General features: G+C 38.5%; 1 pseudogene; it reads left to right on the top strand.

Moving 5' to 3' along the window:
* The first annotated feature begins 317 nt into the window (after positions 1–317).
* On the top strand, positions 318–3,639 carry LOC105711432 (UPF0690 protein C1orf52-like; annotated as a pseudogene).
* The last annotated feature ends 10,371 nt before the right edge of the window (positions 3,640–14,010 follow it).

Genomic DNA, 14,010 nt, shown 5'->3' with positions numbered 1-14,010 from the left:
TATTCAGCCATAAAAAAGAATGAGGTTCTGTCATTTGCAACGATATGGATGGAACTGGAGGACATTATGTGAGATGAAATACACCAGGTACAGAAAGACAAATTTCACATTTTATCACTTACCTGTGGGAGATAAATATTAAGACAGTTGAACTCATGGAGATAGAGAGTAGGAGGATGGTTACCAGAAATGGGAAGGGCAGTGAGGTGCAGCGAGTGAGGATGGTTAATGAGTAAAAAAATATAGTCAAAGAGAATGAATAAGACTTAGCATTTTCCGGCTTCTGGCCGAGTGCTGGGTTGTAGCTTGCAGCCGTCATGGCAGCCGAGGAGAAGGACCCTCTGAGCTATTTCGCAGGAGCAGCAGCTCAGGCTCCTCGGACGAGGAGGATAACATCGAGCCGGAGGAGACAAGTTGCAGAACCCCGGATCCGGCGAAGCCGGCAGGCGGCTGTAGGAACAAGGCGGAGAAGCGGCTCCCGGGACCCGACGAGCTGTTTAGGAGCGTGACTCGCCCGGCCTTTCTCTACAATCCGCTCAACAAGCAGATAGACTGGGAGAGGCACGTCGTCAAGGCACCTGAGGAGCCTCCAAAGGAATTCAAAATATGGAAGTCAAATTATGTACCACCTCCTGAGACCTACACCACTGAGAAGCCTCTGCCTCCAGAGCTTGACATGGCAATAAAATGGTCTAACATATATGAGGACAATGGTGATGATGCCCCACAGAATGCTAAGAAAGCTAGGCTTCTACCAGAAGAAGAGGAGACAGTGGAATCAGAGTTTTTCTCTTGTTGCCCAGGCTGGAGTGCAATGGCACGATCTTGGCTCACTGCAACCTCCGCCTCCGAGGTTCAAGCAATTCTACTGCCTCAGCCTCCCGAGTAGCTGGGATTACAGGCGTCAGCCACCACATCTAGCTAACTTGTATTTTTAGTAGAGACAGGTTTCACTATGTTGGCCAGGCTGCCAGTTCTTATTTTAATTTTGATTATTGAACTCCTGACCTCAGGTGATCTGCCCACCTCGACCTCCCAAAGTACTGGGATTGCAGGAGTGATCCACTGTGCCCAGCACTTTTTTTCTTTTCTTTTCTTTTCTTTCTTTTTTTTTTTTTTGAGACAGTTTTGCTCTTGTTGCCCAGGCTGGAGTGCAATGGTGCAATCTCAGCTCACTGCAACCTCCGCCTTCCGGGTTCAAGCGATTCTCTTGCCTCAGCCTCCAAGTAGTTGGGATTACAGGTGCCCTCCACCACGCCTGGCTAATTTTTGTTTGTTTCTTTTTAGTAGAGACGCGGTTTCACCATGTTAGTCAGACTGATCTTGAACTCCTGACCTCACGTGATCCACCTGCCTCGGCCTCCCAAAGTGTTGGGATTACAGGCGTGAGCCACCGTGCTGTGCTGAAGGCTTCATTTTCTATTAAGGCAGTTGTGCTTCCAAGCTAAAATTAGTATGACCAAATAAATTTAACTGAGCATTACTACGTAGTAATAGGAAGATAATGACTTAGTTGTTTTACTTTATAGTTCATAATATCATAATTTCATCTCTTACTTGGACTATCCCAATAATCTTTGCCTACACACTCTTACCCAATCTGTTCCATTCTTTACACTGCAGCTAGTGTTGAGTTTCTAAAAGTCATATCTGATTATATAACTTGCCTGCTTAAAACCCTTCAACAGATAAGCGTCAAGGCCTTCTATTGATAGGCCCTTTCTCCCTCTCCACAGTCATTTTTAATGGCCCTCCTTCTAGCACTTGAAGATCTTGAAATCCAGAACTGAATTTTATGGTTCCCTGCCTTTCAGTATACGTTGCACCTTATTCTGGAGTGTTCTTTCTTACCTCTTTGGCTAGTAAACTCATTCATCCTTCAAAATCCAACTCAAAAGAAGAAATCTCAGGTTATCACCTCTAATAATTGCTCCTCTGTACCTTGTATATGCTAGTGCTGTTGATTGCTCTCATCACTTGTATGTGATTTTTTTTTAAAGTCTGTCCACTTTATGATGAGTTCCTCAAAAGGAACTCATAAAAGCAGGATTTGAAGTGTTTATGTGTGTAGCAGGTACATTGTAAGTATTCAGTGGATAGTTGTTGAATTGAACTAATGTTTTGGACCATTATTTTTAAGAAAGAGTACAGCATTTTTGTTAAACAGAGTTCTGATCTTCCCACAATACAAGGGCTACTTAGCCCCTTTTTACAGTCATACAGGGAGTGATGTTTTGTTTTAAAAGAAAGGAGAACCGACTGGCAGGAGTTCTTATTTTGATTCTACCTAGCTTTTCCATTACTTTTGCTGGCTGCCAATATGTATTAGAAGTCACTTTAATGAAGGAGCATCTTCAATAAGTGGCATCTTTTTGCAGACCTTAAGTGATGTGAACATTTATAATACCTCATATTGTACAATCTTTTTCGTAATTAGTAAAAATATATTTGCTTAAATAATCTTTAATTCTTACAACACCTTGTGAAATGAGATAGAGCAATGTGGAAATGATAGCTTATATAGCTTGTCCAAGGTCACAAAATTAGAAAATGCCAAGTTCTAAAATAGGCACTTTCACACAGTTTTCTAATTTATTACTGTTAGCAACCTGATACAGAAGTGCTACATGATTCATTATTATTGTTTTACGGATGAAACAATCAGAAATTAGAGACTTACCCAAATTCATGCAGCTAAAGAAGAGGCAGAGTAGGAATTCAAATCCAGACCTTTAAATAGAAATTATGCCTTATTAAACTGGGATTTTGTCTCCTGATGAATAACTGTTTCTCAACAATGTTTGAGATATAGCTATTCTTCTGTAGAGATAATGGCATTAAAGATACCAGGGTTGATATTCAAACTAGATTTCCATAGGATGGTGCTTTCACATCTTTGTCCCTATATGGAAAAAGCCAGGATTATACACCAGGGCAAGCAAGCAAGAAAGAATTATCCTTTTTCCAGCTTAGCTTTTGAGTTAAGTTAGAAGGAGTTCCAAATATGTGGCAAGTAACACTGCTATTCACATAGATAATTTCTGTTATTTTGATCACATGATGGCCCTTCATCAGAAAACAAATACAGGCAATATCAAATGACAAAAAGACCTTTTTAGAAGTGAATTTTGCCATTTCAGATTCCTATATCATAAACCCACTGTAAAATCAATTTCTCTGGCATAATTTTTAGCCGTTTTTTTTTTAATTCATAAAATATGTATCAGAAACTCTGCACTCTTAAATTATCCAAATTTTAGATTATCAAGTTACTTTTGTTTTTGCTTTCCCATTCTGCCCTTTGGCCTTTTATTGCCAGTTAACTTCCAGTTACTTTAGAGAAAGAGCTGGGAGAGGTTCAGAACTCATCATCGGATCTTGCTGCTTATCAGCACTTCTGGTTTTAGTGGTTGTAAAATGTAGATGATGAAAAAGATGAGCACACTTCTAAAAAGCGCAAAGTAGAGCCAGGAGAACCAGCAAAGAAGAAAAAGTAGAAAACAAACGACCAGAATTTTTGGACTACTAAACTTGTTGAAATGTTTCTTTGGGCAGATTAAGCTGGTATTGTGGGTTATTATCACATGTTTCCATGAAAGTACATACGTTAATGAACTAATAAGTATTGCCGCAAGAACGTTCCACTGTAGAATTCATTTTTTATTTAAAACATGTATGCATTTAAAACACAACTGGTGACTTGTGATTGTGAAATTGATACTTGGATGCATTCTTACTCTCACAGAATTGATGACATGCTTTAAGAGTTTTGTCACATGTTGACATGCCAATGTTCTATAAACCTTTTATAAAGGAATATATTTTTAAACTAAATATATTGTAATGTACTGTGGACTTGTTGGGTGCTTTTCAACAATCTTTGTACAGTGTAAATAGATCATGGAAATAAAATTACTTATTCAATATTACTATTACTGCATAACATTAACATTTGAATGTTTGTCTGTGACAAGTACCCTATTTGCTGTGTAACATTTTAAGTTGTAGTAAGAAGTATTACCATTTAAAGAGTGCCTCCTGTGTTCCAGGTGCTTTGTGAATATGTTTTCTCTGATCCTTAAACAATCTAGCAAGATATTATTAGTATTCTCATTTTATAACAAAGAATGCTTGAGTAGCTTGTCTAAAAAAAAAAAAAGACTTAGCATTTGATTGTAGTCACAACAAGGTGACTACAGTCAACAGTAATTTATTGTACATGAAAAAATAACTCAAAGAGTATAATTTGGTTGTTTGTAACACAAAGAAATAATACATGTTCGAGGTGATAGATACCCCATTTACCTTATGTGATTATTACACATTGTATGACTGTATCAAAATAGCTCATGTACCCACAAAGTTAAAAATTGAAAAATTAAAAAATGACTTTACTCAAAAAGTGAGGAATTGGACAACTGAAATCACTTACACTTGTGGAAGTAGGACAGGACTGTCTCATAGGTAATTATATATCATCAGAGAAACAAAGGGAACATCACATTTAAAAAAATAGGATGAGTGATTATGAAAAATAACCAGTTGTGTATTATGAAAATAAAATGAATACAGCTAAAAAATGGGTGAATGGCAGAATAAACATAATTGAAAAGCAAGTTAGTGATGTAAAAGACTGTAGCAAGAAATTATCCCAGAAGGTAACACAAAGGGAAAAATAAAAAGAACAACATGAAAGAAAAGTTAAAAGGAAACATGAAGAACAAGACTTGAGAGTCAACATCAATCCATTAGGGGTTCCAAACTGAGAGATTATGGAGAGAGCAGAGGGAATTATACTTGATGACACGGAAGCCAGAAAAGTTCTAGACCTAAAGAAAGACGTATGTCCTAAAATTTAAAGAATCCATCAAAGAACAAACATAACAAAAATAGCAACAGGAGTAACAAAAAACTATTCCAGATATTTCACAGCTATATCAAGCCTAAATGGAAAATTCTAAAAGCTAGAAGAGAGAAAAAAACAGATTGCTTTCAAAGGAATTGGACTCATATTGACACCATACTTCACAGCAACGTCATTGAACACAATGGGGTATTGGCGCATCACCTTCAAAGAGTTGAGGTGAAATAGTTTTAAGTCTGTAATTTTATATACAACTAAATTCTCATTCATATGTGAGGGCAGAGTAAAACATCTTCAGAGATACAAGTCCTCAGAAAGCTTATTACCTAAAGATCCTTTCTGCTAGAGGATCTATGCCAGGAAGAAGAAAATGAATTCCAGGAGGAAGCAGTTGGATGCATCAATTATGTAATTAAAAACTGGTAATAAAATAAGTTTATTTCTAGGGAAGTAGTGTTTGGTTTTTTTCCTTGTAAACATGAAATTAGATACAATTGAAATTCTATAGTTATTTCCTTCAATTACAGTCATGTGTCATTTAATGACAGGGATATGTTCTGAGAAATGCATTGTTAGGCAATTTCATCATTATGTGAACATCATAGAGTGTACTAATACAAACCTAGATGGTGTAGCCATCTACACCTATGCTATAAGGCATAGCCTATTGCTTCTAGGCTGCAAACTTCTACAGCATGTTACTCTCCTGAATATTATAGGCAATTGTAACATAATGGTAAGTATTTATATATCTAAATATAGAAAGGTACAGTAAAAATATGGTATAATGATAGAAGGTGTCACATCTGTATAGGGGACAGTTCTGAATGGAGCTTGCAGAACTGGAAGTTGCTCTGAGTGAGTGAGTGAGTAGTGAGTGCATGTGAAGGCCTAAGACATTACTGTACACTACAGTAGACTTTGTAAACACTTAGGCTACACTCAATCTGTATTAAAAATTTCCTTTCTTCAATAATAAACTAGCTTACTGTACTTTTTTACTTTATCAACTTCTAATGTTTTAACTTCTTGACTTGTTTGTAGTAATACTTTGTGTAAAGCACAAACAATTGTACAGCTGTACAAAAATATTTTATTTCTATGATTACTCTATAAGCCTTTCTTCTACTTAAATTTTTTCTTTGTAAATTTTTTTTGTTAAAAACTAAGACTCAAACACACACATTAGCCTCGACCTACACAGGGTCAAGATCACCCATGTCACCGTCTTATGCCTCTACATCTGGAAGGGCTCCAGGGATGATACCATGCATGGACCTACCATCTCCTGTGATAACAATGCCTTCTTCGAGATTACCTCCTGAAGGACCTACCTGACACTGTTTTACATTAACCTTTTTTTTAATACGTAGAAGGAGTATACTCTAAAATAAAAGTAAAGCACATGGTAGAGTAAATACATGAGCCGGTAATACGTCATTTATTATCATTATCGAGTATTATGTACTGTACATAATTGTATGTGCTACACTCTCATATGACTGGCCATCCTGTAGGTTTGTTTACATCAGCATCACCACAAACACAAGAGCAATGTATCGCAACAGCTACAGCAAAACTAAATGATAGGAATTTTTCAGCTCTATTATAACCTTACAAGACCACTGCTGTATGTGTGACCTATTGTTGACTGAAGAATCGTTACATGGCATGTGATGATATACGATATGTCACAAGCCCATAAAGGTATAAACAGGAAGAATCAGAAGCCTGGAATTCTCTGGTTAATCAGGCTCTGACCATTAGGGGAAGCCCCAAGTCCTGATGCCAGAGGAGGGGAAGGTCAGGAGCCAGGACTGAAGCAGGATCTAAACGCCCCACAAAGAAGATTGAAGAGCAAATGTACCACAGCATCCCTGACACAGAGTCACCTCTAACCTTTAATATACCCTCCTGAAGATATGTATTTCCAATTTCTGTCAACAACTAGTTCTTTTTCTACGCCATTTTCAAGAACTCTTCAAAGGTTAGCAAGATTTATATAGAAAGAAAATTTGATAAATCAAATGAAATCGAGTATTAGCAGAATATCAAGATCTCAGAAATGCTCTGACTTGCACTCTATATACCTTTACCTAACTTTCTTAACCCCTTTCCAAGTCAAGAAAATAAAAGATCTTTGAACTGTGTAAGGGTTTTCCCTTTAGCTGTGGCCCCCTACCATCCAGGTAGTAGTGGCCTCACCAGGAGTTCTTTCTCTCGGCAGCTCAGTGTAAAAGCAGACATTTGTTAAACAAGGTTGCCTCTAATGACTCCCTAAGTCAGGTGAATTTTAGCTTTCCCTCCCATTGCTGTCAGGATTGGCACTGTGTCTTTGGAGGACATCTGTTGTTTTGGACTGCCCCACAAACCTCCATTTTCCTGGAAGCACCACACTCCCTCCCCAGGGTGGGAGATGATGTGATCCTGTCTCTCTGGCCCCAGTGACTGGGCCAGAAAATGAGCTCATACCTTGTGGGCCAAAATCATTCTCAGAATTTTTTGTTCATCTCTAGAATTGGGAGAGGTGAAGGCCTTGTTCTCTCAGAAATCTGTGTGGATGCAATCTTGGTCACAAAAATATTTCCAGGACATGAAAGAAGAAAGTTTGTCAATGATAGGAGTAAAGCCAGAAAGACAGCCGTCAGGGGCTATGGGATGGAGTGTTAGTGGAGTGGGTCCCTGGGTCTTATGGCATTGGTTATACACCTTCCCATCTTGGATTCTGGGCCGTACGTTTGTTCCTTTTGCCTAGCTAGTTCAAACTATCATTTGCCACCAGAAGAGTCCTGTCCACTTCAGTGTTTTCCCCAGAACAGGTGCACAATAAAGGTCACTGGATCCAGGGGAGCAGGCCAAGAATTAGTCCAGCATAAGCAATCAGGCTCCGGAAGAGGAAAGTGAGTGGGCCTGGCCAGAGCAGCCTTGCAGGGGAAGAGCCTGTGTGTTGGGCGGGGTAGGCCATGGGGGACTAATTTTGCCAACAGGAGGCAAATAACCAACCACATGGCAACAGCTGATGCTAACGAAACACAGCAAAAGTGACAGTAAATCCCAGTAGGAAAAAGTCCTTTACCCAAAAATTAAAATTGTCATTTAGGGAATTCTGTTCAGAGCACTGTAGGTAGGATTGGGACTACAGTGATCTTTCCATGGTCTAATATCTGATAGGCGTTGGTTTTCCTTTGTCTTGATAACACTATCTCTTTTTACTTTGTACTCATGTAGTTATATGTGAATTTATGTGTGTAATTCTAATGGGGAGGGAGAAAATTGATGTCAGCCTACTGGACTTTCTAATGGAGAGAGATTCTCAGGATTCCGGGCGAGAAATCAAGCCAAGAAGAGTACGCTTATCTAAAAGGGAATCCCAGATCTTGAGGGCACAGGCCTGTCTGACCAAGGGTTGCTTCTAACTTTTAGTGTTGCTTTCTGTGGAACTACAGTTTTCATTTGTGACCACAATTATTACTTCTATACCAGATTAAGGAATTATTCAAATATTAGCAATTTTTTAAATTTGAGATGGCATCCCCCTTCTTCACGCAGGCTGGAGTACAATGGCCCGATCTTGGCTCACTGCAACGTCTGCCTCCTGGGCTCAAGCAATTCTTCTGCCTCAGTCTCCCCAGTAGCTGGGATTACAGGCATGGACCACCATGCCTGGCTAATTTTTGTTTTTTTAGTAGAGGCGAGGTTTCACCCTGTTGGCCAGGCTGGTCTCGAACTCCTGACCTCAAGTGATCCACCTGTCTTGGCCTCCCAAAGTGCTGGGATTACAGGCATGAGCCACCGTGCCCAGCCCAAAGCTTAGCAATTTTTTATAGGGAGAAAATAGCTATGAATCAAAGAAAATCAATGATTAGAAGACTGTTTAGATTCCAGATGTGCATTAATTTGTCCTGTATCTCTTATGCACCTTTTGTCTTAGTTTCTTCATTTGTTTAAAGATGGGCATCAGCTTAGGTTTGTACCAGGAGCTTGGTATAAAAATTATTTAACGGGTTGCTAGAAGGAACTCTTCCAGTCTCAGTTCTGACTTAAGTGCCAATAGAACATATAGCCAGAGTGAACGTAAGAAAAACCTGCATCTGCTGCATTACAAAGGAATTGTGAAGAACGCCCAACCAGATTGAGATAGAAATAGAGAAGGTGCATGAAGACGGGAGAAAGCTTGGTGATGACATTGTTTTCAGAGAGCGGCTACCACTCTTTGAGCTTCCTAAGACAGGGAGTGGGTTCTAACTCCATCAGCTCAAGCTTCATAAGGGAAGCTTATCTGGGGTGACTGAGAGAAATTTGAAATGTGTTGGGAGTTGAAAGACACAAAGACTGATGCCTAGAAAGTTAAAGTATACCCGTGACAACAGGGCTAAATGTAGCTGATTAAGAGCAGCCTGAACCTCCAAAATTGCTGGATCAACCAACACTGGAGTGCTCTCTGTGGACCAAATATACGATGACTCATATATTTGGTCCACAGAATATGACTCATATATTCTGCTCTCATATGTTAAGTTTTCATTGTGGCTGATGTTGACCAAAAGTCAGTTGGGTTTATTTCTCATATTTATTTATGCCAGTCATGCTCATTGTTATAACACAATAATTTAAATAGATAGTATGTGATAACAGTGAAAAATAAATATAAATGTAAATACAATTGTTATTTTTGAAAATTACAATAAAGGCAAGTCATTAACAAATCACGATTTAATAACCCAGATTTTGGGATTATTAAAAGTTTATGACTAAGTGACAGAGTATGCCTTTCATGATCTCACTTTTTTTTTTTACCCAAAATGCTATGTGAATAAACCCATTTTGCAGCCCCGTTTAATTCCAAATGAAAACAAATGTTGGCAGAGAACATACTGTCATTTTCTCACAGAGAGGAGCACTGTAAATTGCAAAGCCATTGTCTTGGCCACCAGCTAGGGAAAGTAATAACCTCCAGAAATTCTATTATTTGTGTGCCAATAGGTCCATATGACCATTGCGGGGCAAGTCTTTTAGTATCATCTACCACATACTTCATGTCAGTTCATTCATTCATTCAATTAATATTGACTGAACTCCTACAGGGAGACTGGCAGAGAGACAATGCCTCCTATTGAACCAGCAAGAGAGAAAATCGTGTGACTCATCTGATTCCATCAGTAGGCTTCTGTGGGGGAATCCTGAAAGAGGATACAGCTTGTTGCGGACTCTTTCTTCCGACGAAGCTCATTGTGCTAGAAGCTTTAATAGCCTAGGACTTACTTCCAGGTATGGCTTTCAGTTACTATCATGCATTATATAAGGATGTTTCTGTCAGTGATGGACTACATATATAATGGTGGACCCATATGATTAAAATACTATATTGTTATTGTACCTTTCTATATTTAGATATGTTTAGATATGCAAATACTTAGCATTGTGTTATAATTGCCCACAGTACTCAGTACAGTAACTACTGTACAAGTTTGTAGCCTATGGGCAGTAGACTCTGCCATATTGCCTAGGTGTACAGGAGGCTATCCCATGGAGGTTTGTGGAAGTATACTCTGTGACGTTTGCACAATGTTGAACTTGCCTATTGACACATTTCTCAGACATATTTCTGTTGTTAAGTGATACATAACCATATCTATATCCACAGTCTGGCCTGTTCCTGGTGGAGGATAGGCTCTACCACAACACAATGGAGTGTTGGTTACACATGGATTTATAGACCCTGGGGCAGTGGCCCTGGGCCTTGCTTGTTATATAGGGGCAGCCCAGGTAGTGGAGAGATAAATGGTGCCTCTGAGTATCTGACGGAGACAAACTGGTTCTTATGCATAAAGGAAACTTTACCATCAATTTCTCTAGTACTGATCAATTTCTATGTCCCTCTTAATTTTTCATAACTCAATGTTTATGAAGTGTTGAAAAATGCTAGTAAGTGTTCATGATAGAAGCTATAAAATTGCTGACCTTTAAGTAACCCTGTTTCTATTTCAAAGGTAACTTAAACACCATATAAAATTATAAATCAAATCCCTTCCTATCTCAATAGGGTGTTTTAAAAACTGAGACCTGTTCACACAGTACTTATAACTTCTTTAAGAAAGAAATTACATAAAAATATAATCGATATAAGGATTTGTAAATAGTCTTGATGAATTCAGGAATTTGAAAACAATACCCCCCCGTGTGCTATAAATTTCTAAGTATATGAAATATAATGTCTTAAATAGCCATTGTGGTTACATCCTATTCATCTCAAATCATGTGGCTATGAGCTTTAACTTTAAGCAGTCATGATTTAGACAGGAAAAATTAGAATGGATGTTCCACCAATTCTGTGTGTTGTCTCAAGTTAGCTATTAGAGAAGAGAAAATTGAATTGTCCTAATGTTTTCTTATCGTTAATATGAATTTAAAACTCTCTTAGAGTTCTTTATCAGTTTGGTAAATGCTAATCTATACAGGAATGAACATTACTTGTAAGAACACTGAATTCTTACCAAACATGTATTCGATGATGGTAGGGAAGAGAAACGGGATGTACAGATATTGATTACTCCTGGTGATTGGCAACTGACATGGGCCCTCTCATCTGCTCATTAACTGACTCATTCTATGCAATTTATTATTTAAGGAAGAGAAATAGTGGAGTTGAGAAATTACTGTACCTTTTTCCTGACTCAGTAACTCTAAAGGAGGAATCAACAGGAAGACTCTGTGAGCTGAGCATGGAAAATTAGGCCACCCTTTGTTCTGAAGAGGCCTTATACCTCTTCTTGCCCTTGCCGTGTGTCTGTCAAAGTTACCAGGAAAATGTAAGAGTTTCTATCATTCCTCTCTAGCCCTTATTCTAGGTTCTTTCTTCCTCTTGGATGAACTCAGAGGCACTTGTCATAATATGGAGGCTGTGAAGGGGCCCAGTGAGAACATGTCTGTAGACCGACTGTCCTTAAGTGGAGTGGGGCATTTCGGTAGGAGCAAGTGGTCCTGCAGTATATACACAAAGGACATGGCACAGTGGATCAGAAAACCTCTAGGCAGAATTTGGTTATAAGCAGGCATTTTTAACATAGCTTGGCAGTATACAGTATTTGCAAGGGAGAAGAATTTATAAGGCTACCATTTTGGGGCATTCAATAAATGCCAGAGACCATGCTATGTGTGCTATATCCCCAATCTCATCCTGTCCACATAATGTCCCCATCAGGTTGATATTACTTTTATGCTCACAAGGAAATTGAAGGCTATAGAGCCCACATAAGACCATATGACTAAGAAAAGGAGAACTTTGATGAAAGTAAAGGATTATCTGAATTCATAATCCACACATTGACCCCTACCAGGGATCATAATTAAATGAGAAAGACAATACTTATCCTTGAAAAGATTTTTTTTTAAATCTAAAGCCATTGAGGTATTTATTGGGTTGAAACATAAAATTGGCAATATTCACCTGTTTGACCTGCAAAAATGGCAAGTTCATATGATTTAATCATATCTATTTATAACTCCTTCTGTGGAAGACATTCACAGATGGGGGGAACACATTTGCAAAGCTTCCCATACTCAACATGTTTTTACTGTGTAACATAACAAGAAAAATCACCAGAGCAATATACATTCACCTGAAGTATATATAATTAAAAAAGAAAAGTTCTATGTATTAAAAATTAAAGTTTTATCATTGGGAGATTAAAAAAACTGGGAATTCTTTGTAAGTAATACATCAGCTCTGATAAAAGCTGCCAATTTGACATAGAGTAGCCCAGAATACCAAAGCAGGCAGTGTAGGACAGAGCAATAAAATAAGATAACCTAAATGTGGTGTAGGAGAAAGATGCTTCTCTGGCCACTCCTGGTTGGACTTATTTATAATTTACTATGCATTTGTTCAACTATTTAGTAATATGAATACAATTCTTTCATTGTGCATATCTAGCTAATTTCAGCTAATGCTTGCTCTTATAAAATTCCAAAGTAAACGAGTCTCTTGAGTACTGTGGTTGTCATTCATACTGTTGACCAAATATGTCCAGCTTTTCTCACTTTCAGACACAAGAAAATGGAAGTGGCATTTCTGAGACCCCTGTGTCTGAGTGAACCCTGTGACTAACTCCGGACAATGAATTATGAGCAGAACTAATGCATGTCACTTCTGGGCTAAGCATTGAATTGCTGATGTGAGACCTTCCAGAACTCTCTTTTTTCTCTGGCATGACAGTGGACAACATTTGATACAATGGCTGCTTTCTCAGTCTAGATCCTGGGAAGAGAGGAGGAGATTTGGAGCAGAGCTCCTAGCCCATCGTGACGGATATATAGCAAAAGAGAGAAATAAACTTTATTACAACAAGCCACTAAGAATTTGAGGTTGCTGATTACAGAAGCATTCCCTAGCCCATCTAGACTGATGCAGATGCAGGTGTTTTGAATAGCCCAACTATATTTTAAATCCCCATTCTAAAAATAAAGGTTGGGTCTATCTGGTTCCAATATTTGCATTAATTCTGATGGACAGACTACGTACCTGACCTACAAAATGGTGCCTGAAAAGGGCATTTTCCACTGTGGGTACAAGCTACCCTTTTTTACTCAGAAATAGGACCCTTCATGATCCGTGACCAGTCCCTCAAATGAAGTACCCCCTTATTGAAACAAAGCCTTCACAAAGATAGGGAGACTTCAGACAGCCTCATAGGAAGTAGGATTTCACAGGAAACAAAAGCTCTATCTGAAAGGAATTCCTCTTTCTCTCTCTCTTTCTCTCTCTCTCTCTGTCTCACACACAGACACACACACACACACACACTCTACTATGGAGTCAAATTACTTACATTCATTCAAATCTCTCATTTAAGCTGCAACATTGTCATCAGAAGAGTCTAATAACAAAGATGATGCTTAGAAAGGTTATAAATCCACTATAATCCATTAATATATTAGCAAGAGTTATTTATTAGCTAGAATTTTACAGACCATAGAGGCAATAGAATACCTGATTGTCAAATAGAATTCAAGAAAGAGACACTAACAGCCTAGGCAGACGCTGGGGACTGACCAAACAGACTGACTCCGCCCTGTGAACTGTGAACGGTAACACAAGAGAGCAGCTGGGAGCATGAAAAACTGATTTTATCAACTTACGGTTTCAC

Source organism: Aotus nancymaae, unplaced genomic scaffold, assembly GCF_030222135.1.
Source record: "Aotus nancymaae isolate 86718 unplaced genomic scaffold, 86718_ANA_hifiasm-v0.15.2.pri h1tg000040l, whole genome shotgun sequence".
Classification (NCBI taxonomy): Eukaryota; Metazoa; Chordata; class Mammalia; order Primates; family Aotidae; genus Aotus; species Aotus nancymaae.
Note: the sequence above shows the minus strand (reverse complement) of the source record. Positions and strands in the feature narration are given on the sequence as shown.